Below are 21,217 nucleotides of genomic sequence, written 5' to 3'. Positions count from 1 at the left end.
CAATACACCCAGGTCTTTTTCAGTTACAGTTTTGCCCAGTGATTTACAATTAAGCATATAATTATATATTTTATTTCCTCTGCCAAAGTGCATTACCTCGTCGGAAGAGGCAAAATCAAGTCGCAAGTGAATAAGGTAGAGGCAGTCCAAAATTATCCACAACCAGCCTCCAAGAAACAGGTTCGGGCATTTCTGGGAATTGTGTAGTACTATGGGCGATTTATCCCGAATTTCGCCATGATAGCCGCACCCCTGACCGACCTGCTTAAAGAGACGAAGACGACGATGGCCAAATTGTTGGCTGAAGCGGAGGGTGCGTTCGAGGAATTAAAGCTCGCCCCGTGTAAGCAGCCGGTCTTGATTGCTCCTGACTTCAATAAGGAGTTTGTGGTCCAAACGGACACCTCGGAGGTTGGGTTGGGAGCCGTGTTGTCCCAAGAACTGAAAGGGGAGGAACATCCCATCCTGTATCTAAGCAGGAAACTCTCTGCCTGTGAGAAGAACTACGCTATCGTAGAAAAAGAGTGCTTGGCCATCAAGTGGGCAGTTGATAACCTGAGATACTATCTGTTAGGCCGAAAGCTCAGGCTAGTTTCAGATCATGCGCCCCTGAGATGGATGAGGGAAATGAGGGGGAAGAATGCCCGGGTGACTAGGTGGTTTCTTGCACTCCAGGACTTTAATTTTCATGTGAACCACAGGTCAGGGAAACTGCATAGTAATGCAGATGCCCTGTCCAGACTTCCCTGCTTAGCGAGTGAAGGTGCCAAAACCTCCAGCTTTGGGTAAAGGGGGATATGTGACAAAGTCACTGGTAAAGTGATAGAGGGAAGATATGTTTCACAGAGGCTATTAGCTTCCGTGAATTGAAACCATGAAGTTTGCTCTAGCATGTTATTTGCTGAGAGGGGTTAAACCTCTATTTCAAAAGTGGGTGTTTTTTTGTGAAAGACCATTGTGAAGGGTGGGAGGTCATTCACCATATCTCCACCTCAGGGTTTGGTCTGGGGTTTAAATACAAGGCCTGCTGAGGCATTAGGAATTCAGTGTGTCTGGAGAGGCTAACTCCAGAGGAAAGAGCTGCTTGTTGTGCTATCCTGAACCATGTGTATTTTTTTAAACCTGTGCAGACGGATTTCCACAGGACTCTGGACTGTGCTGTTTTCTTTTGTTTACCTTTTTTGCCAAGAAAGGCCTGTTTGTTTTGATGGACTTTACAGTGGTTTATGCCTGCATTAATAAACCACTGAGAAATTTAAAGCAACAGCATTCCTATGTTACTTCCGTGTGCAGCTAAGTGAGCCATCTACCACAATATATATATATATTTACAGATATACAGTTGAAACCAGAAGTTTACATACACTATATAAAAAGACACATATGCATGTTTTTCTCAATATCTGACATCAAATCAGAATAAATCTTTCACGTTTTAGGTTAATTAGGATTACCATAATTTTTAATATTTCCCAAATGCCCGAATAATGAGAGAGAGAGACAATGTTTTAAGGCATTTTTATTACTTACTGCAAAGTCAAAAGTTTACATACATTTCATTAGTATTTGGTACCATTGCCCTTAAACTGAATGACTTGGGTCAAACGTTTGTGATATCCTTCGACAAGCTTCTCACAATAGTTGGTTGGAATTTGGGCCAATTCCTCCTGACAAAACTGGTGTAACTGATCCAGGTTTGAAGGTCGCCTTGCTTGCAGCCTTTTCAGCTTTGCCCATAAATTTTCAATAGGATTGAGATCAGGGCTTTGTGATGGCCACTCCAAAACGTTGACTTTGTTATCCTTAAGCCACTTTGTTACCATTTTGGCAGCATGCTTCGGGTCATTGTCCATTTGGAAGACCCATTTCCACCCAAGCTTTAACTTCCTGGCTAATGTCTTGAGATGTTGCTTCAGTATTGCCACATAATCTTCTCTTCTCATGATGCCATCTATTTTGTGAAGTGCACCAGTCCCTCCTGCAGAAAAACAACCCCACAACATGATGCTTGCACCATCTATGGTCCTCAACGTTGCACATTTCCTAATGCTTGTTCAAAAGATCTTGAACAACACATCTTGAATCCTAAGTCTGCTTTGAAGTCTTTGACTTGAAGAGAGCTTGCTGATGTAGTATAACTACCTTGTGTCTTGTTGGTGTGCTCCATCTTGCCATGATGTATATGACCTATGACATGGAACTGTCTTCTACAACCTCACCTTTGTAGCAGAGTTTTGCTGCTCCTCATCTGGTTTTAAGCCTCCTACACAGATGTTTCAGTATCAGTTGATCACTGAGTTTCAACCCACATATGAACATAGTGATCATTATCATCTCTTTGGCTTAATTGGTTACTCATAAGCCCAACTATAATCCTACAAATACCCTGCCTTGGTGTAAGTGCACCTAAAAGAATTGATACTGTTTTGTAGGAAAGCAGTGGTCACACCAAATATTGATTATATTTTTTAAAAATTCTTACTTTGCAACATTTTTTCTACATCTACCTAAAGCTTTTGCACAGTTCTATCTATCTATCTATCTATCTATCTATCTATCTATCTATCTATCTGTAGAGTGATATGAGATCACCTCGAAATACTCTTACCAAGATGTCTGACCATAAACTGTACGATCTCATCTTCATCATTGTAGGAATTTTGGCACCATAGCATTGAGCCCATGTGCAAAGATTCCCATCTTGTTCATATACTATGTGTCTGTTTTTCTATATAGAAATCTCCGAAGAGGTTCTGCAGCAGCTTTTCACTTCAATCATTCCTTCACACTGTACCAGTTTGTAAATCTGTCACAGAGGATAAAACCTCAAGCTCTTTTTTACATCCAGCTCAGTTTCGGCACGCTCCCAACATGTGGTTTATATAATGACAGGTTTGTGAATTAAGCTGTTAAAACTGTCGCTTTCAGCGCATGCAGCTCTGGGCTAAACTTAGGACCAATTACAGAAGGTCACAGGACGTTGTGTACATCGGGGATTGTTGTTCTAGAGCACTCATCTCAAAAATATTTCCATATGACTGAGGTACATTCAGCAATAGTATACTATGAGGCTTAAAGCGTGATCATCACATGAGTCCAGATCAAGTGGGGAAATGAGACAACCCAGGAAGATAATAGCAGAGGACACCAACCACGCTAACTTCAAGGGGTGTCAAGGTAGCATTCATACAAGGGTTCTGGTGCCTAAGTGTGCCCAAAGAAGACACCAGTATTTTAAATGGTACCTAGTAGTGGGGTGCTGCATAGATATTGTTTTGGGGTCCAACAGGTTCAAGTTACTCCTCAGTTCCTCAATGTTATACACAGTGCCCCTATGCCAACCACAGCCACCAGGACCACAAATGTGCAGTGTTTCAAGGATGTAGGTCATGGACCCTTGGTCCGGTCTGCCCTTCTTTCTTTGCTAATGGAGGGATGAAGTTCTTTGCATGTTCCCATAGGGTTTAAAACAACTGAGCCCCCCAATATGGTTCCAATTTTTCCAATAATAACGGAAGTGCCGTGAATTTGTCACCAACTTCATTACTCTTGGGCCAATTCTCTGCCACCTTTGCAACATTGTAGCTCCCCGGAAGTCTTGCACCAAGGGTGCAGTTATAAGAGTTCAGAGGTAGCAGTTGCACCCATCCCTAGGTTCAAGGGGCACAAGTGCTACTCTGCGACAGAATTAGAAGCTGGTACTATAGTGGCACGTGCTAGGTAGGAAAGTGAATTTTGTATTATGGCTCTGTTGCACCTCCAAGTCCAAGTTGCACCTCTACAGCCTGTAGCAAAAGGGCCCTTTCTCTCTCAGAGCCCCATAACCATCACATGGCTGAACTCTATTGTCCACCGCCGGTCTGCACTGTATATCTATGGCTACTTATCTCCTAAAAAAACTGAAAATAGCCACTGGAAATGGGAAACTGCTCAGGACAAAACATCTACTTCCCCAAAAAGATATTCACTCATTAATAAAAAAAAAAAACTAAATTCATCCCAGAGTCAGCGAGCCATGCTACAAACTCTCCGCTCTATAACAAGAGGCTGAGGAGCAGAATAAGAAATCTTGTTTATTTTTATGTGTCATACACCTCACAATAAACCAACTTCAATGCACAAGTGATATGAGACGAGGTCTCTGAGGTGAAACAGAAGAACACAGCTACAAGAGACTTCTCAAGAATGAAAATTGATAAATTATCACAAAGCGGAAAGGCGCATATTACGTCTGTTACAAAACGTCACTCCAAATTCATTCAAAAGTCTTAAAACTGCCAAGAAAACCATTCAGAACATGTATGTATAGACGGCAGAGTTAATCCAGATGCCTGTTAAGCGGCTCGTAAGTATCTCAGATTAGGTGTTAAATTGTACTGAAGTCTGCAGGCACAAATCCTTGGGTGTCTTGAAGGCTAGACTGTCTGCCTTGATGCAATGGGACCAAGGGACAGATCAACATCCCCTTGGATTCAGTATAAAGAAACAAATAAGAAGCAGTTAAGAAAAGCAGTCCACGTCTTGTGGTAAATTCGCAAATGTTTTAGGGGTTTGAGGAAACCTTCCCATGATGGAATTGGTATGTTCTTCACATGTTCCCTCCTCGCTGGAGTTTTGTTACTTTTCTTGGTCGATTCTCAAGGTCATTGGTTTCACATTCTCTGAATACTGCTCTTCGATTTAGACAATAGTACTCAATTGAGCTCCATTGTTTTCCCACAGATTTGATATTTGTAAGCTTCATTTTTCTACAGTGACATTGCAAGATTGAAAAGAAAAAACATTAACATCAACCTCGGGGAACCTCCATGGGGACCTGTCACCAACATAAAAAGGAAAAAGGTTGCTTGAAACAGATAAAAGAAGAAAAGTAAAGAAGAAAAATACAATAAATCTCAACATTTTAAGGGTTTTCTTAAACGTTATATACCCTGGTGGGTAATATTTTAGTCAGAAGTGGAGTGATATGTGCTCTTTACCTGCTCATTGTGAAGGCTCCGTCCTCCTCATAGTTACATTACAGTATGATTTCTACATTGTAGCAGTCTGATTTTGTTGGATTTAATACATTATGGGAGTAAGATAAAGAAAAAATAAGGTTTTTATACATTTCTATTCTACAATTTTGAGGGTAATAGAAATTTATTTTAATAGGATTCTTTAGTTAGAAGGGTCCTTGAGCTAATCACAAAGTATTGCCATGCTCGAACCCCACCCCCAGCAATCAACTGCAATCTTTGGGGAAACAGCAGCAAGTGTTCAATTTTTTTATTTCAGTGTCCCCCACAGGATAAATAAAGCATTACACAGTATCTGTTCATATCAATAGCTTATCTGTGTAATGCAGGACAGGACAGGTCCTCCAGAGAACGAGATGCTCTTGGTGATCTCATACGTTCTCATAGAACATGTTTTATTGCACAGTTTTGCTACCAGGTCACTAAAGAGGTGGATTTAGTAAAACTATGCCCAAAAGGGGTTGTTTTGGAAGGGGGGGGGGGTTCTGACTACTTTCTGGGTCCGGGAGGGAGGGCTTAAATGTCCCAAATTTGCTGTAACTGTTGGCAAGTATGTATCTACTCCCAAGTCTAATCAAGAGATAGGGATCTGAAAAGAATCACAAAATCTTCTAAAAGAAAAGTACATGAAAATTTGACATCTAAATGATAGTACCATTTTGGGATATGAGTCTATTACTGGATGCTAGGGTTCCCTATTGAAAATACAAAGGATGTTTTAGGATATCCTTGAAGATTAGTCCTTTAAGGACTCATTTCCAGAGACACAAGGTCAACCATTAAACTGGGGGAACCTGTTAAATATTAGGAGGGGGGCACTGACACAGGCTTTCTGTTTGTGTTTTTTTCCTGATGAAGAAGTCGGATGACTTTGAAACGCGTTGATAATAAACCGCATAACCACCAATCCTGTCTCCTGGAATCTTCCTTTGGATCTTCAACAGCAGCGCGGAGGACCCACTAATTCCTACTTGGCGGAATGGGGACACTGACATAGTTAGCTTTTCTTTCATTCCCCGTATATAAGTACCCCCGCCCTGACAATGTGGTTTGCTGACATTGCGGGCACTTGCCCCGGCCCCTCTGTGTTGGTCCGCCAACCTTATAACTCAAAGAGAGTTCCTATTAGCAGAGCCGTCCCATCATTACTATGAGAAGGATGTTATGTCTCAGCAGTGAGAAGACCTGTAGCACAGAGGAAAGTTCCCTTCACCGGCTTAGGCTGAGCGAATGCTGCCAAGTCCCAGTGCTCTGGAATTCATGATATGTGAGAGGTCTATAAGCTTTTCAGTTATACGCTGCTGAAACGTACAGTTTGAGAGACCCCAGCAGACCAAACAAAGCTGGTGCACACACCCGGCCTGAGGACTGGAGCTCATTACATCCTACATAGCAAGCTGAGCATAAACCAATGAGGGCAAGGAGGAGGCCGGAAGATTTCTACATATAGAGTCATAGAGGGCTGATAGATGAATATATTGGCTCCTAGCAGCTATAAATAAAGCTGTAATTATAAATGCCAGGACAGTGAGAAGTACTAAAAAATGTCCAAAAGCATATGCGTTGTAATGTTAAATGATAGAGATAGCGGGGGAATGAGGGAGCAGGGCAGGAGCGCGGCAGAGATGAGATTCATAACTGCTAAACCAAGCCACTGGGGCTGACACTATTATATGGGAACAGTAGATGAGATTATTCTAGGAGCACTGTGACTGGCACTATTATAGGGGCACTGTGACTGGCACTATTATAGGGGCACTGTGACTGGCACTATTATAGGGGCACTGTGACTGGCACTATTATAGGGGCACTATGACTGGCACTATTATATTGCGGCACTGTGACTGGCACTATTATAGGGGCACTGTGACTGACACTATTATAGGGGCACTGTGACTGACACTATTATAGGGGCACTGTGACTGGCACTATTATAGGGGCACTGTGACTGGCACTATTATATTGCGGCACTGTGACTGGCACTATTATAGGGGCACTGTGACTGACACTATTATAGGGGCACTGTGACTGGCACTATTATAGGGGCACTGTGACTGACACTATTATAGGGGCACTGTGACTGGCACTATTATAGGGGCACTGTGACTGACACTATTAGAGGGGCACTGTGACTGACACTATTATAGGGGCACTGTGACTGGCACTATTATAGGGGCACTGTGACTGGCACTATTATATTGCGGCACTGTGACTGGCACTATTATAGGGGCACTGTGACTGACACTATTATAGGGGCACTGTGACTGGCACTATTATAGGGGCACTGTGACTGACACTATTATAGGGGCACTGTGACTGGCACTATTATAGAGATACTGTGACTGGCACTATTATATTGTGGCACTGTGACTGGCACTATTATAGGGGCACTGTGACTGGCACTATTATAGGGGCACTGTGACTGACACTATTATAGGGGCACTGTGACTGGCACTATTATAGAGATACTGTGACTGGCACTATTATATTGTGGCACTGTGACTGGCACTATTATAGGGGCACTGTGACTGGCTCGTTATATAGACACTGTGACTTATACTATTATAGAAACACTGACTAGAACTTGTAGTGCCGGCGTCCCTGCCCTCTGCTAGGCAGGGACGCTGCTCCCCTCACCGCTCTGCCCCGTGCCCGGCGTCCCTCTCCCGCTCTGCTGTCAGCGCGCGCTCCTTCCCGGCGTCCTCCTCCCGCTCTGCTCTCAGCGCGCGCTCCTTCCCGGCCCCTGTGCTTAGGGCGCGCGCGCGCGCGCTCCCCTCCTCTTAAAGGGGCCGCGCGCGTCGTCCTAAGGAGTCCCCGGCCAATGGCCGGAGGACTTCATCATATATAAGGCACCTCCTCCAAAATGGAGGTGCCCGAGCAATGTTGTTTGCACCTGTGTCTCACCTGTGCTTCAGCCCTCAGGTCCCGTTGCCAGTTACCTGCCAGTTACCTGTCAGATTCCTGCCTGATTACTTGCTACCTGTCTGCTAGTCTGAGGTCCGACGGTCTGCCTTACTACTCCTGTCAGTCTGTCTAAGGACCAGCCTGCCCGCTCACCTGGGAGCGCTTCTCCGCTACCTGCCTGCTTGCCTGCCCGGAGGCTCCGCTGTCACGTGCTGTGACCACCAGCTATTCCAGAGACTCTTGCCCGCTCACCTGGGAGCGCACATCAGCTACCTGCCTGCCTGCCTGAGGTCCGACGGTCTGCCTACCAACTCCTGTCAGTCTGTCTATGGACCAGCTTGCCCGCTCACCTGGGAGCGCACATCTGCTATCTGCCTGCTAGCCTACCTGGAGGCTCCGCCGTCACGTGCTGTGACCACCTGCCTGTCCAGTGACTCCTGCCCGCTCACCTGGGAGCGCTCATCTGCTACCTGTCTGTCTGCCTACCCGGAGGCTCTGCCGTCACGTGCTGTGACCACCCGCCTGTCCAGAGACTTCTGCCCGCTCACCTGGGAGCGCTCATCTATCTTCAGCCGCCACAGGTCGTACCAACCCTATACCTAGAGACTGCCCCGGTCACTTGCCGTGACCTCCAGCCCCGTTCACTCAGAGACTGTCCCGTTCACTCAGAGACTGTCCCGTTCACTCAGAGACTGTCCCGTTCACTCAGAGACTGTCCAGGTCACCTCCTGTGACTGCCTGCCTGGTCGCCACCCGCTCCCTTACAAGGACCGCCCCCTTGTATTGTAGCCCAGAGGTTCCGCCTCCCAGACCCGTTACAGTTTGCTCGGGCCATGGAACCCGGTGGCACCCAAGCTCCCTCGCTCTCGGACCTGTGTCATGAACTGTCCCGTCAAAGGTCCCAACAGGAGTCCATCCTGGGTCACCTGCGGAATGTCAATACTCGCCTGGATACTCTGACTGCTCCACCGACAACCTCCGCCAGTGCCATGTCTCGCAATCCGGCAGCTCCGCTGCCCACTAATACCATGGTATCCTACCCCGGACCCCGGCTTTCTGCACCTCCTCGCTTCGGAGGCGACTCCGTCCAGGCTCGGGGCTTCATAAATCAGTGCACCCTGCACTTTGAACTATTGTCCCACCAGTTTAACTCCGACCGAGCCAAAATTGCATTCATCATGTCCCATCTCACCGGGGAGGCTCTGGCCTGGCTAAATCCTCTATGGGAGAGAGGAGACCCCCTGGTGTCCAACTTGCCTGCTTTTCTCACGGCTTTCCGGAAAGTCTTCGACGAACCCGGACGGAAGACCTCATCCGCATCATCATTGCTACGCCTCCGTCAGGAAAGCCTCACCGTGGGCCAATATGCCATACGGTTCCGTACCCTTGCCTCGGAGCTGGCCTGGGATAACGACGCTCTGGTTTCCGTCTTCTGGGAGGGTCTGTCCGGCCGTATTAAAGATGAACTTGCCGGTCGGGACATTCCTACCACTCTCGATGACTTAATAACTCTTGCCACCCGGATTGACCTACGGTTCCAGGAGCGTGCCAGAGAGGTCACCCGTGAGAGGAGGTTACTACGTCTAGCTCCTACTTTTCAGAAACCCGTCACTCCTTCTGTCTCTAACCAGGTACACCCTCCTGAGCCTATGCAGGTCGACCAGACCAAGATGGTCAAGACCCGTCAGGACTTACGCCGCGCCGAGGGGACCTGCTTCTACTGTGGCAGTAAGGAGCACCGGATCCGTGCCTGCCCGGAGAGGTCGGGAAACGCCTGTGTCTAGGTTCGCTCAGAGAGGTCCACCTAGACAAGAATAAATCCTCTCCATCCCTGCTGTTGTCAGTTTCAATCGTCTACGGGGAGAACCGTTATTTCGAACTAGCCCAACTGGACTCTGGAGCAGCCGGGAATCTTATTTCACAGTCCCTGGTAGAGAAATACCGCATCCCCACCAAACCTCTGGCTGTACCCTTGTCTGTGGCTGCCGTGGATGGGGGGCTCTTACCACGCCCCATCCAACTCATCACCGAATCCATTACTCTGCAGGTGGGAATGCTGCATTCTGAAAGTATCTCCTTTCATGTTCTGCCTGGACTCTCTCACGCCCTCTTGCTAGGTCTGCCTTGGCTCCAGAAACATGCACCCGTGCTTGACTGGCAAACCGGAGAAGTCCTTCGCTGGGGACAAGACTGTCATAAGACCTGCCTGGTCCCCGTCCATCCCGTCCGTCCCTCTCCTACCCCAGCTAATCTACCTGGACTTCCGATTCCTTATTGGTCTTATGCTGATGTCTTTAATAAAAAGGAGGCAGAGACATTACCCCCTCATAGACCATACGACTGTCCCATCGACCTGTTACCCGGTACTACTCCTCCCCGTGGGCGTATTTATCCTTTATCCGCTGCTGAGACCCGGTCGATGTCCGAATATATTGAGGAGAATCTGGCCAGGGGATTCATCCGGAAATCTACCTCCCCGGCGGGAGCAGGCTTCTTTTTCGTCAAAAAGAAGGACGGCTCTCTCCGTCCCTGTATAGACTATAGAGGCCTAAACCAGATCACGGTGAAGAATAAGTACCCCCTTCCGCTCATTCCAGAATTATTTGATCGTCTGAGGGGGGCTAGAATCTTCACCAAACTAGACCTCCGTGGGGCGTACAACCTGGTTCGTATCCGTCAGGGGGATGAATGGAAGACGGCATTCAACACCCGGGACGGCCACTATGAATACCTGGTAATGCCCTTTGGTCTCTGTAACGCTCCTGCCGTCTTTCAAGAGTTGGTCAATGACATCTTCCGGGACCTTCTCTACTCCTGCGTAGTGGTGTACCTGGACGACATCTTGGTCTTCTCTCCGGATCTCCAGACTCACCGGAGGGACGTTCGTCAGGTCCTGCTCAGGCTCAGGCAGAATCACCTCTTCGCTAAATATGAGAAGTGCCTCTTTGAGCAGACCTCGCTTCCGTTTTTGGGCTACATTATTTCTCAGACCGGCCTACGAATGGATCCAGAGAAACTGTCTGCCATCGAGAAATGGCCCCGACCGGAGGGGTTGAAAGCCATTCAGCGGTTCCTGGGCTTCGCCAACTACTACCGCCTCTTCATACCACACTTCTCTTCCCGGACTGCCCCAATTTCCGCGCTCACCCGTAAGGGTACTAATCCCAAACAGTGGCCGCCCGAAGCAGAAGAAGCCTTTCTTTCCTTAAAACAGGCCTTCTCTTCCGCCCCGGTGCTGCATCGCCCGGACGGCAACAAGCAGTTCTTCCTGGAAGTGGACGCCTCCTCCTCTGGAGCTGGAGCGGTACTTACTCAAAAATCTTCTTCCGGGAGGATGGTAACTTGCGGCTTCTTCTCTAAACTCTTCTCCTCCTCAGAGCGCAATTATTCCATAGGAGATCGAGAGTTATTGGCCATCAAACTGGCATTGGAGGAGTGGCGTTACCTGCTTGAGGGGGCTCTTCACCCGGTAATAATTTACACTGACCACAAGAACTTGGCTTACCTCCAGCATGCCCAGAGACTTAACCCGCGCCAAGCCCGGTGGTCCTTGTTTTTTGCTCGTTTTGATTTTGTCCTTCATTTTCGCCCGGCTGACAAAAACGTCAAGGCGGACGCCTTGTCTCGATCCTTTCTGGTATCTGATCTCGAGGAAGATCCGAAACACATCATCGATCCCGCCAGAGTAATGCAGGTGGCTCCCGTGAGTCTAAATCGTCTCCCCCTGACGGATACGAACCAGGTTGTACGCCCCACGGAGGTCTAGTTTGGTGAAGATTCTAGCCCCCCTCAGACGATCAAATAATTCTGGAATGAGCGGAAGGGGGTACTTATTCTTCACCGTGATCTGGTTTAGGCCTCTATAGTCTATACAGGGACGGAGAGAGCCGTCCTTCTTTTTGACGAAAAAGAAGCCTGCTCCCGCCGGGGAGGTAGATTTCCGGATGAATCCCCTGGCCAGATTCTCCTCAATATATTCGGACATCGACCGGGTCTCAGTACCTGATCGGGAGAAGATCCTTCACTGGGGTCACTCGTCTAAACTGGCTGGCCACGCTGGTCAGAAGAAGACCCTCCAGCTTATTTCCCGTCACTACTGGTGGCCTACCCTGCACAAGGATGTAATAGACTTTGTTTCTGCCTGTGTGTCCTGCGCCCGCAACAAGGTTCCGAGACATCTGCCAGCCGGTCGCCTCCTTCTGCTCCCAGTACCTGCTGCCCCCTGGCAGCATATTGCAATGGACTTCATAACTGACCTCCCACTCTCTGCCGGTTGTACGGTCATTTGGGTGGTCGCTGACCGCTTCTCCAAGATGGCTCATTTCGTTCCCCTACCAGGCCTCCCGTCTGCACCCGAGCTAGCTAGAGACTTTATTCGTCACATCTTCCGTCTTCATGGCCTGCCCCTCCACATCGTGTCGGATCGTGGGGTACAGTTCACCTCACGCTTCTGGAGAGCCACTTGTAAACTACTAGACGTCACCCTGGACTTCTCTTCCGCTTACCACCCACAGTCCAATGGTCAAGTGGAGCGGATCAATCAGAACCTGACCAGTTACCTCCGGCACTTCGTTAATGCCCACCATTCTGACTGGGTGGATCTCCTACCATGGGCCGAGTTCTCTTACAATAATCACGAGAGCGAATCCTCCTCCAAATCCCCGTTTTTTGTAGTCTTTGGTCAGCATCCTCGGATTCCTTTTCCTGTCTCCACCTCGGTGGACAACCCGGCTGCGGAATCTCTCGTTAGCAAATTTTCCTCCATTTGGGAGAGTACCCGATCCGCACTCCTTCAGTCGTCCGAACGGATGAAAAGACACGCTGACAAAAAACGCCTGGATCCTCCTCAATTTCGTCCAGGAGATAAGGTCTGGCTCTCATCTAAATATGTTCGACTCAAGATACCTTCTTACAAGTTAGGGCCTCGGTTCATCGGACCTCTGGAGGTCACCAGTCAGATCAACCTGGTGGCCTATAAATTGAAACTCCCGGCCAACTTACGGATCCCTAACTCCTTCCATGTATCTCTCCTCAAACCTGTGGTACTTAACTCTTTTTCCAAGTCTACAGGTACGCCTCCTGCTCCGGTTTCCGCTGAGGACGAGTTTGAGGTAGAGAACATTCTTGCCACCAAAAGGGTAAGAGGAAAGACCTTTTTTCTGGTAGATTGGAAGGGGTTTGGTCCTGAGGAGAGAACGTGGGAGCCCCGGGAGAACATCCATGCCCCTCTCATCCTAGCTAAATTTCTGTCTGGCCTAAAAAAGGGGGGGCCTAAAGGGGGGGGTACTGTAGTGCCGGCGTCCCTGCCCTCTGCTAGGCAGGGACGCTGCTCCCCTCACCGCTCTGCCCCGTGCCCGGCGTCCCTCTCCCGCTCTGCTGTCAGCGCGCGCTCCTTCCCGGCGTCCTCCTCCCGCTCTGCTCTCAGCGCGCGCTCCTTCCAGGCCCCTGTGCTTAGGGCGCGCGCTCCCCTCCTCTTAAAGGGGCCGCGCGCGTCGTCCTAAGGAGTCCCCGGCCAATGGCCGGAGGACTTCATCATATATAAGGCACCTCCTCCAAAATGGAGGTGCCCGAGCAATGTTGTTTGCACCTGTGTCTCACCTGTGCTTCAGCCCTCAGGTCCCGTTGCCAGTTACCTGCCAGTTACCTGTCAGATTCCTGCCTGATTACTTGCTACCTGTCTGCTAGTCTGAGGTCCGACGGTCTGCCTTACTACTCCTGTCAGTCTGTCTAAGGACCAGCCTGCCCGCTCACCTGGGAGCGCTTCTCCGCTACCTGCCTGCTTGCCTGCCCGGAGGCTCCGCTGTCACGTGCTGTGACCACCAGCTATTCCAGAGACTCTTGCCCGCTCACCTGGGAGCGCACATCAGCTACCTGCCTGCCTGCCTGAGGTCCGACGGTCTGCCTACCAACTCCTGTCAGTCTGTCTATGGACCAGCTTGCCCGCTCACCTGGGAGCGCACATCTGCTATCTGCCTGCTAGCCTACCTGGAGGCTCCGCCGTCACGTGCTGTGACCACCTGCCTGTCCAGTGACTCCTGCCCGCTCACCTGGGAGCGCTCATCTGCTACCTGTCTGTCTGCCTACCCGGAGGCTCTGCCGTCACGTGCTGTGACCACCCACCTGTCCAGAGACTTCTGCCCGCTCACCTGGGAGCGCTCATCTATCTTCAGCCGCCACAGGTCGTACCAACCCTATACCTAGAGACTGCCCCGGTCACTTGCCGTGACCTCCAGCCCCGTTCACTCAGAGACTGTCCCGTTCACTCAGAGACTGTCCCGTTCACTCAGAGACTGTCCAGGTCACCTCCTGTGACTGCCTGCCTGGTCGCCACCCGCTCCCTTACAAGGACCGCCCCCTTGTATTGTAGCCCAGAGGTTCCGCCTCCCAGACCCGTTACAGAACTATTATAGGGGCATTGTGACTGGCACTATAATAGGGGCACTGTGACTGGCACCATTATAGAAACATTGTGACTGGCACTATTATAGGGGCACTGTGACTGGCAATATTATAGAGATACTGTGACTGGCACTACTATATTGCGGCACTGTGACTGGCACTATTATAGAGGCACTGTGACTGGCACTATTATAGAGGCACTGTGACTGGCACTATTATAGGGGCACTGTGACTGGCACTATTATAGGGGCACTGTGACTGGCACTATTATAGGGGCACTGTGACTGGCACTATTATATTGCGGCACTGTGACTGGCACTATTATAGGGGCACTGTGACTAGCACTATTATAGGGGCACTGTGACTGGCACTATTATAGGGACACTGTGACTGGCACGATTATAGGGACACTGTGACTGGCTCTATAATAAGGGCACTGTGACTAGCACTATTATAGAAACACTGTGAATGGCACTATTATAGGGGAAATGTGATTTCCACTATTATATGGGCACTGTAAGAGATACTGTTATAGAGACACTATGACTAGCACTATTAATTATAGTGTCATTGTGACTGACCTATTATGTTTAACTATTGAGCAAAAAAAACAAAGGAGCACCGGCCAACTGTAATGGTGTCAGGTGAGAAAAAATAGACCTACACTGGGCTCCCACCTACGTGCTGCAGAGAAAACCGATCGTCCGTCCCCCCATTATCGCGAAGCGCCTTCTCTAGTCAAGTTCTCAGCAGACTGTAAGACATTGTGTTGGATATGACAAAACATGTGCTGCAGATCTTCTCCAAAAAAAGTATTTATTCAGAATATTACAAAACAAGAAGAAAAACAGATAAAATTAAGTAGTCTACACGTTACGGTGTCCCTTTGTCAGGTATTCCGATAAGAGGAAAACCAGAAATGCGCAAACTCTTTCTTTTTCTTTGAGTCTCCTGAGAACCTGACTAGAGACAGTGCATCAGGATAAAGGAGGACGGACGATGGGTTTTCACCACAGCAAGCAGGTGGAAGCCCGGTATAGGCTTTCGTTGGCTGGTTCTCCTTTGTTTTCTGTGTTCCATAGTTTTACACGCGGCAGCCATTTGTTTTCTGGTATCCGGCATTGGAAGCTGCAGGCCAACGGGAGTTTTGTGAAGCTTGACTTATTCCTGGGAGCGATGGTTCCATCACTGTGGCTGCCATCATGGTGAAACCATGGCAAATTTTTCTAATGTCTTCCCAATTTGTTTGAACAATAGAGACCATCAATTATCTCCATCGGACCCTGTCCCTCAAAGACATTGTGGCATGTACCCCAAATACACAAAGAATCAATAGATCCATTCTCTGTCCATGGTGCTGACAGCATAACACCTTCAGTAATACAGGGATGACCCAAGTTCTAGTCCTTTTTGTAATGTATCTCTCATCGTTTATATTCTTCTGTCCTTGATCCTTACTCCTTAGTGCGCCAGCACTTCTAAATTCAAAGATCATTGGACGACCAAAATAAATCACTTCATATAGATGTCACTTACCTGCTGGTGGTTCCCTGCACATCTACGATTAGTGACTCAAGCATTCTTGTCTTGCCTATCTACGGTTGTGTGAAATCTACCTCTTGTCTCATCACATGGTCAGACTGTTGCTAAGTTCCACCCCCATGCTTTACACTGCAGCTCTGTTTGTTTCATAGATTTTAAGATTGAAAGTAGACTTAAGTTCAACCTATAAACTAACATGTTGAAATTAGCTTTTATTTATAAATTCAGCAAACAGACGACACTCTGGAGAGATTACTGAATTTACAATAAGGTCTAAATGATTTTAGGCTACAAGCAACAAAGTCAACAGAAAGGAGGAATATAGTGTTTAACTAATGCTCATTATAGCTACACAAGGTTCCAGGCACACTGCAATCTTATTGAGCACAACACAGGTATCTGATAATAAAGCCGACATACTTGTGTCATATTCACTCATTATACCCATGTACAGACAGTGCCAATTCTCATTTTCTTGGGGTCAATTAACTCATTGACTTGCCAAGCCAGCTGGAGATTTGCAATGAACCTTACACTATAGAGTCAGTAATGGCTGTGTACATACATTACAAATTACAATACTTATCTTGTACTGATCCTCAGTTACAGGTTGTATTATACTCTGGAGCTGCTCTCACTATTCTGCTGGTGGAGTCCCTGTGTACACACATTACTTGTTCTGTACTGATCCAGAGCTGAACTCTCTATTCTGCTGACTGATGTAACTCAGGAAGAGAACTGGATAAGTAATGTAATGCATGTACAGTGATTCCACTGACAGAATAGTGAGTGCAGATCTGAAATATAATTCAGGATAAAAATCAGGATCAGCACATGAAAAGTAATGTAATGTATGTACACAGTGAGTGCACCAGCAGAATAGTGAGTGCAGCTCTGGAGTATAATACAGGATGTAACTCAGGATCAGTATAGGATCAGTAATGTAATGTATGTACACAGTGACTGCACCAGCAGAATAGTGAGTGCAGCTCTGGAGTATAATATAGGATGTAACTCAGGATCAGTAAAGGATAAGTAATGTAATGTATGTACACAGTGACTTCAACAGCACAATAGTGAGTGCAGCTCTGGGGTATAATATAGGATGTAACTCAGGATCAGTATAGGATCAGTAATGTAATGTATGTACACAGTGTCTGCACCAGCAGAATAGTGAGTGCAGCTCTGGAGTATAATACAGGATGTAACTCAGGATCAGTACAGGATCAGTAATGTAATGCATGTACACAGTGACTGCACCAGCAGAATAGTGAGTGCAGCTCTGGAGTATAATACACGCTATAACTCAGGATCAGTACAGGATAAGTAATGTAATGTATGTACACAGTGACTGCAACAGCAGAATAGTGAGTGCAGCTCTGCGGTATAATACACGATATAACTCTGGATCAGTACAGGATAAGTAATGTAATGTATGTACACAGTGACTGCACCAGCAGAATAGTGAGTGCAGCTCTGGAGTATAATACAGGATGTAACTCAGGATCAGTACAGGATCAGTAATGTAATGTATGTACACAGTGACTGCACCAGCAGAATAGTGAGTGCAGCTCTGAAGTATAATACAGGATGTACAGTACAGTGGGTACGGAAAGTATTCAGACCCCTTTAACTTTTTCACTCTTTGTTTCATTGCAGCCATTTGGTAAATTCTAAAAAGTTCATTTTTTTCTCATTAAAGTACACTTGACTGAAAAAAAAACAGAAGTGTAGACATTTTTGCAAATTTATTAAAAAATAAACACTGAAATATCACATGGTCATAAGTATTCAGACCCTTTACTCAGTATTGAGTAGAAGCACCTTTTGAGCTAGTACAGCCATGAGTCTTCTTGGGAATGATGCAACAAGTTTTTCACACCTGGATTTGGGGATCCTCTGCCTTTCTTCCTTGCAGATCCTCTCCAGTTCCGTCAGGTTGGATGGTGAACGTTGGTGGACAGCCATTTTCAGGTCTCTCCAGAGATGCTCAATTGGCTTTAGGTCAGGGCTCTGGCTGGGCCAGTCAAGAATGGTCACAGAGTTGTTCTGAAGCCACTCCTTTGTTATTTTAGCTGTGTGCTTAGGGTCATTGTCTTGTTGGAAGGTGAACCTTCGGCCAAGTCTGAGGTCCAGAGCACTCTGGAAGAAGTTTTCATCCAGGATATCTCTGTACTTGGCCGCATTCATGTTTCCTTCAATTGCAACCAGTGGCCCTGTCCCTGCAGCTGAAAAACACCCCCATAGCCTGATGCTGCCACCACCAGGTTTCACTGTTGGGATTGTATTGGGCAGGTGATGAGCAGTGCCTGGTTTTCTCCACACATGCTGCTTAGAATTATCACCAAAAAGTTCTATCTTCGGCTCATCAGACCAGAGAATCTTATTTCTCATAGTCTGGGAGTCCTTCATGTGTCTTTGAGCAAACTCTATGCTGGCTTTTTTATGTCTTGCACTGAGTAGAGGCTTCCGTCGGGCTACTCTGCCATAAAGGCCCGACTGGTGGAGGGCTGCAGTGATAGTTGACTTTGCGGAACTTTCTCCCATCTCCTTACTGCATCTCTGGAGCTCAGCCACAGTGATCTTAGGGTTCTTCTTTACCTCTCTCACCAAGGCTCTTCTCCAACGATTGCTCAGTTTGGCTGGGCAGCCAGCTCTGGGAAGACTTCTGGTGGTCCCAAACTTCTTCCATTGAAGGATTATGGAGACCACTGTGCTCTTAGGAACCTTGAGTAATGCAGAAATTCTTTTGTAACCTTGGCCAGATCTGTGCCTTGCCACAATTCTGTCTCTGAGCTCCTTGGGCAGTTCCTTTGAGGTCATGATTCTCATTTGGTCTGACATGCACTGTGAGCTGTGAGGTCTTATATAGACAGGTGTGCGCCTTTCCAAATCAAGTCCTATCAGTTTAATTAAACACAGCTGGACTCCAATGAAGGAGTAGAACCATCTCAAGGAGGATCACAAGGAAATGGACAGCATGTGACTTGAATATGAGTGTCTGAGCAAAGGGTCTGAATACTTATGACCATGTGATATTTCAGTTTTTCTTTTTTAATAAATTTTCAAAAATTTCTACATTTCTGGGTTTTTTTCAGTCAAGATGGGGTGCAGAGTGTACTTTAATGAGAAAAAAAATAACTTTTTAGAATTTACCAAATGGCTGCAATGAAACAAAGAGTGAAAAATTTAAAGGGGTCTGAATACTTTCCATACCCACTGTAACTCAGGATCAGCACATGATAGGTAATGCAATGTATGTACACAGAGACTGCACCAGCAGAATAGTGAGTGCAGCTCTGGAGTATAATACAGGATGTAACTCAGGATCAGTAATATAATGTATGTACACAGTGACTGCACCAGCACAGCAGAATAGTGAGTGCAGCTCTGGAGTATAATACAGGAGGTAACTCAGGATCAGTACAAGATCAGTAATGTAATGAATGTACACAGTGACTGCACCAGCATAATAGTGAGTGCAGCTCTGAAGTATAATACAGGATGTAACTCAGGATCAGTAATGTAATGTATGTACACAGTGACTGCACCAGCAGAATAGTGAGTGCAGCTCTGGAGTATAATACAGGATGCAACTCAGGATCAGTACAGGATCAGTAATGTAATGTATGTGTAGCACCCTGAGGATTCGGCTGCTACAGGGGTATTACACCTCAAGCCAGAGGTGTGGTATTCCACTCCCGGGTAAGGATGGAGTGTGGAACTGAGCTCAGTAGGCTGCATACACTACACACATCCCATTTCCGGGGGACAGATCGACGGTACTCCCACCAGTTTATGTGCAGGTACGATAGTGTCTGTCCCTGGCTGGAGTGGGAGGGGGGTGGAACATCCCAGTAGTGTAGGGGCAGATAGGGGGAGCAGTCTGGGTAATGCTAGGAGCTCATTGGGTGCTGGTCACCTGAGCTCACACATAGAGGGAGTATATAAGGTGGGAACCATCTTAGATCAGGGTCAGACAGGCAGACAGCTACTAGTCAGTCTGTTGTAGAGGGTCAAGCAGTCCTGAAAGAAGAGAGAGAGGAGTCAGAAGGACCCAGAGGGGAAGAAGAGGGAACCCCAAGAGCCCAAATACAAGCAACAGGGTGAAGGGTTGGCACAAGGGTACCGGATCCCAAGCTGGTGGAGGGCACTAATCCTCAGCCAGAGACCGGAGGTTGTGGGCAGGATCTGCCACGACCCCCCACTAAATCCACCAGGAAGGCAGACCAAGTATAGGGTCAGGGAACCCAGAAGAGGTGTACCCACCAAGAGACCCGAGGGAGCCGGACATAGGTGGATCCCTGGTGGGGAAGGCCAGAGAAAAGGAACGTCAGAAAGGGAGCTCAGGATCACGCTCCAGAATTACCTGGGGGTTGGCCGAGTCCAGGACCTGGTGGACGCAGCACGGCTCGGGCGGTCACTCAAGGCCGGAGTGACCAGAACAACAGCAGTAAGTAAAAACCCTGAACTGCACAGCCCGACTCTGAGTCTTAATACCATCCTCACTGCACCACCACAACCACCACCCTCTACAACTGACCCCCTGAGGCTATACCCCTCCCGTTGGGGGTTATACTACCAGAAGCTGCACACACACCACCAGCCTCAGCGGACCCTGCTGCAGCGGCGGCCGTATTGACCGCAAATCAACGGGTGGCGTAGTCGACACTAAAGAACATCCAGCAACATCTGTAGGACTGCCACACACTGAGCTTGACACCCTGGGCACGGACCGGGTCACCGCCACTCGGAGACTACAACCCCCATCTGATCCGGCTCCGGGTATCCCCCAAACAACACTGGCCCAGGGGGCGCGTCATATGTACACAGTGACTGCACCAGCAGAATAGTGAGTGCAGCTCTGGAGTATAATACAGGAGGTAACTCAGGATCAGTACAGGATCAGTAAGATAATTGTAACGGGTCTGGGAGGCGGAACCTCTGGGCTACTATACAAGGGAGCGGTCCTTGTAAGGGAGCGGGTGGCGACCAGGCAGGCAGTCACAGCAGGTGACCGGGACAGTCTCTGGGTGTACGGGCAGGAGGTCACGGCAAGTGATCAGGGCAGTCTCTGGAAGAACGGGCTGGAGGTCACGGCAAGTGACCGGGGCAGTCTCTGGAAGAACGGGCTGGAGGTCACGGCAAGTGACCGGGGCAGTCTCTAGGTAAAGGGTAGGTACGACCTGTGATGGCTGAACCTCCAGGTAGGCTAGCAAGGCAGATGGAGGATGTGTGCTCCCAGGTGAGCAAGCGAGAGTCTCTGGAATAGCAGGTGGTCACAGCACGTGACGGCGGAGCCTCCAGGTAGGCAAGCAGGCAGGTAGCGGAGAAGCGCTCCCAGGTGTTAGAAC

The sequence above is a fragment of the Phyllobates terribilis genome, unplaced genomic scaffold (genome assembly GCF_046119375.1).
Source record: "Phyllobates terribilis strain yellow unplaced genomic scaffold, ASM4611937v1 Scaffold_7__3_contigs__length_470593459, whole genome shotgun sequence".
NCBI classification, from domain to species: domain Eukaryota; kingdom Metazoa; phylum Chordata; class Amphibia; order Anura; family Dendrobatidae; genus Phyllobates; species Phyllobates terribilis.
The sequence above is the reverse complement of the archived record's forward strand: the minus strand, read 5'-3'. Positions refer to the sequence as shown.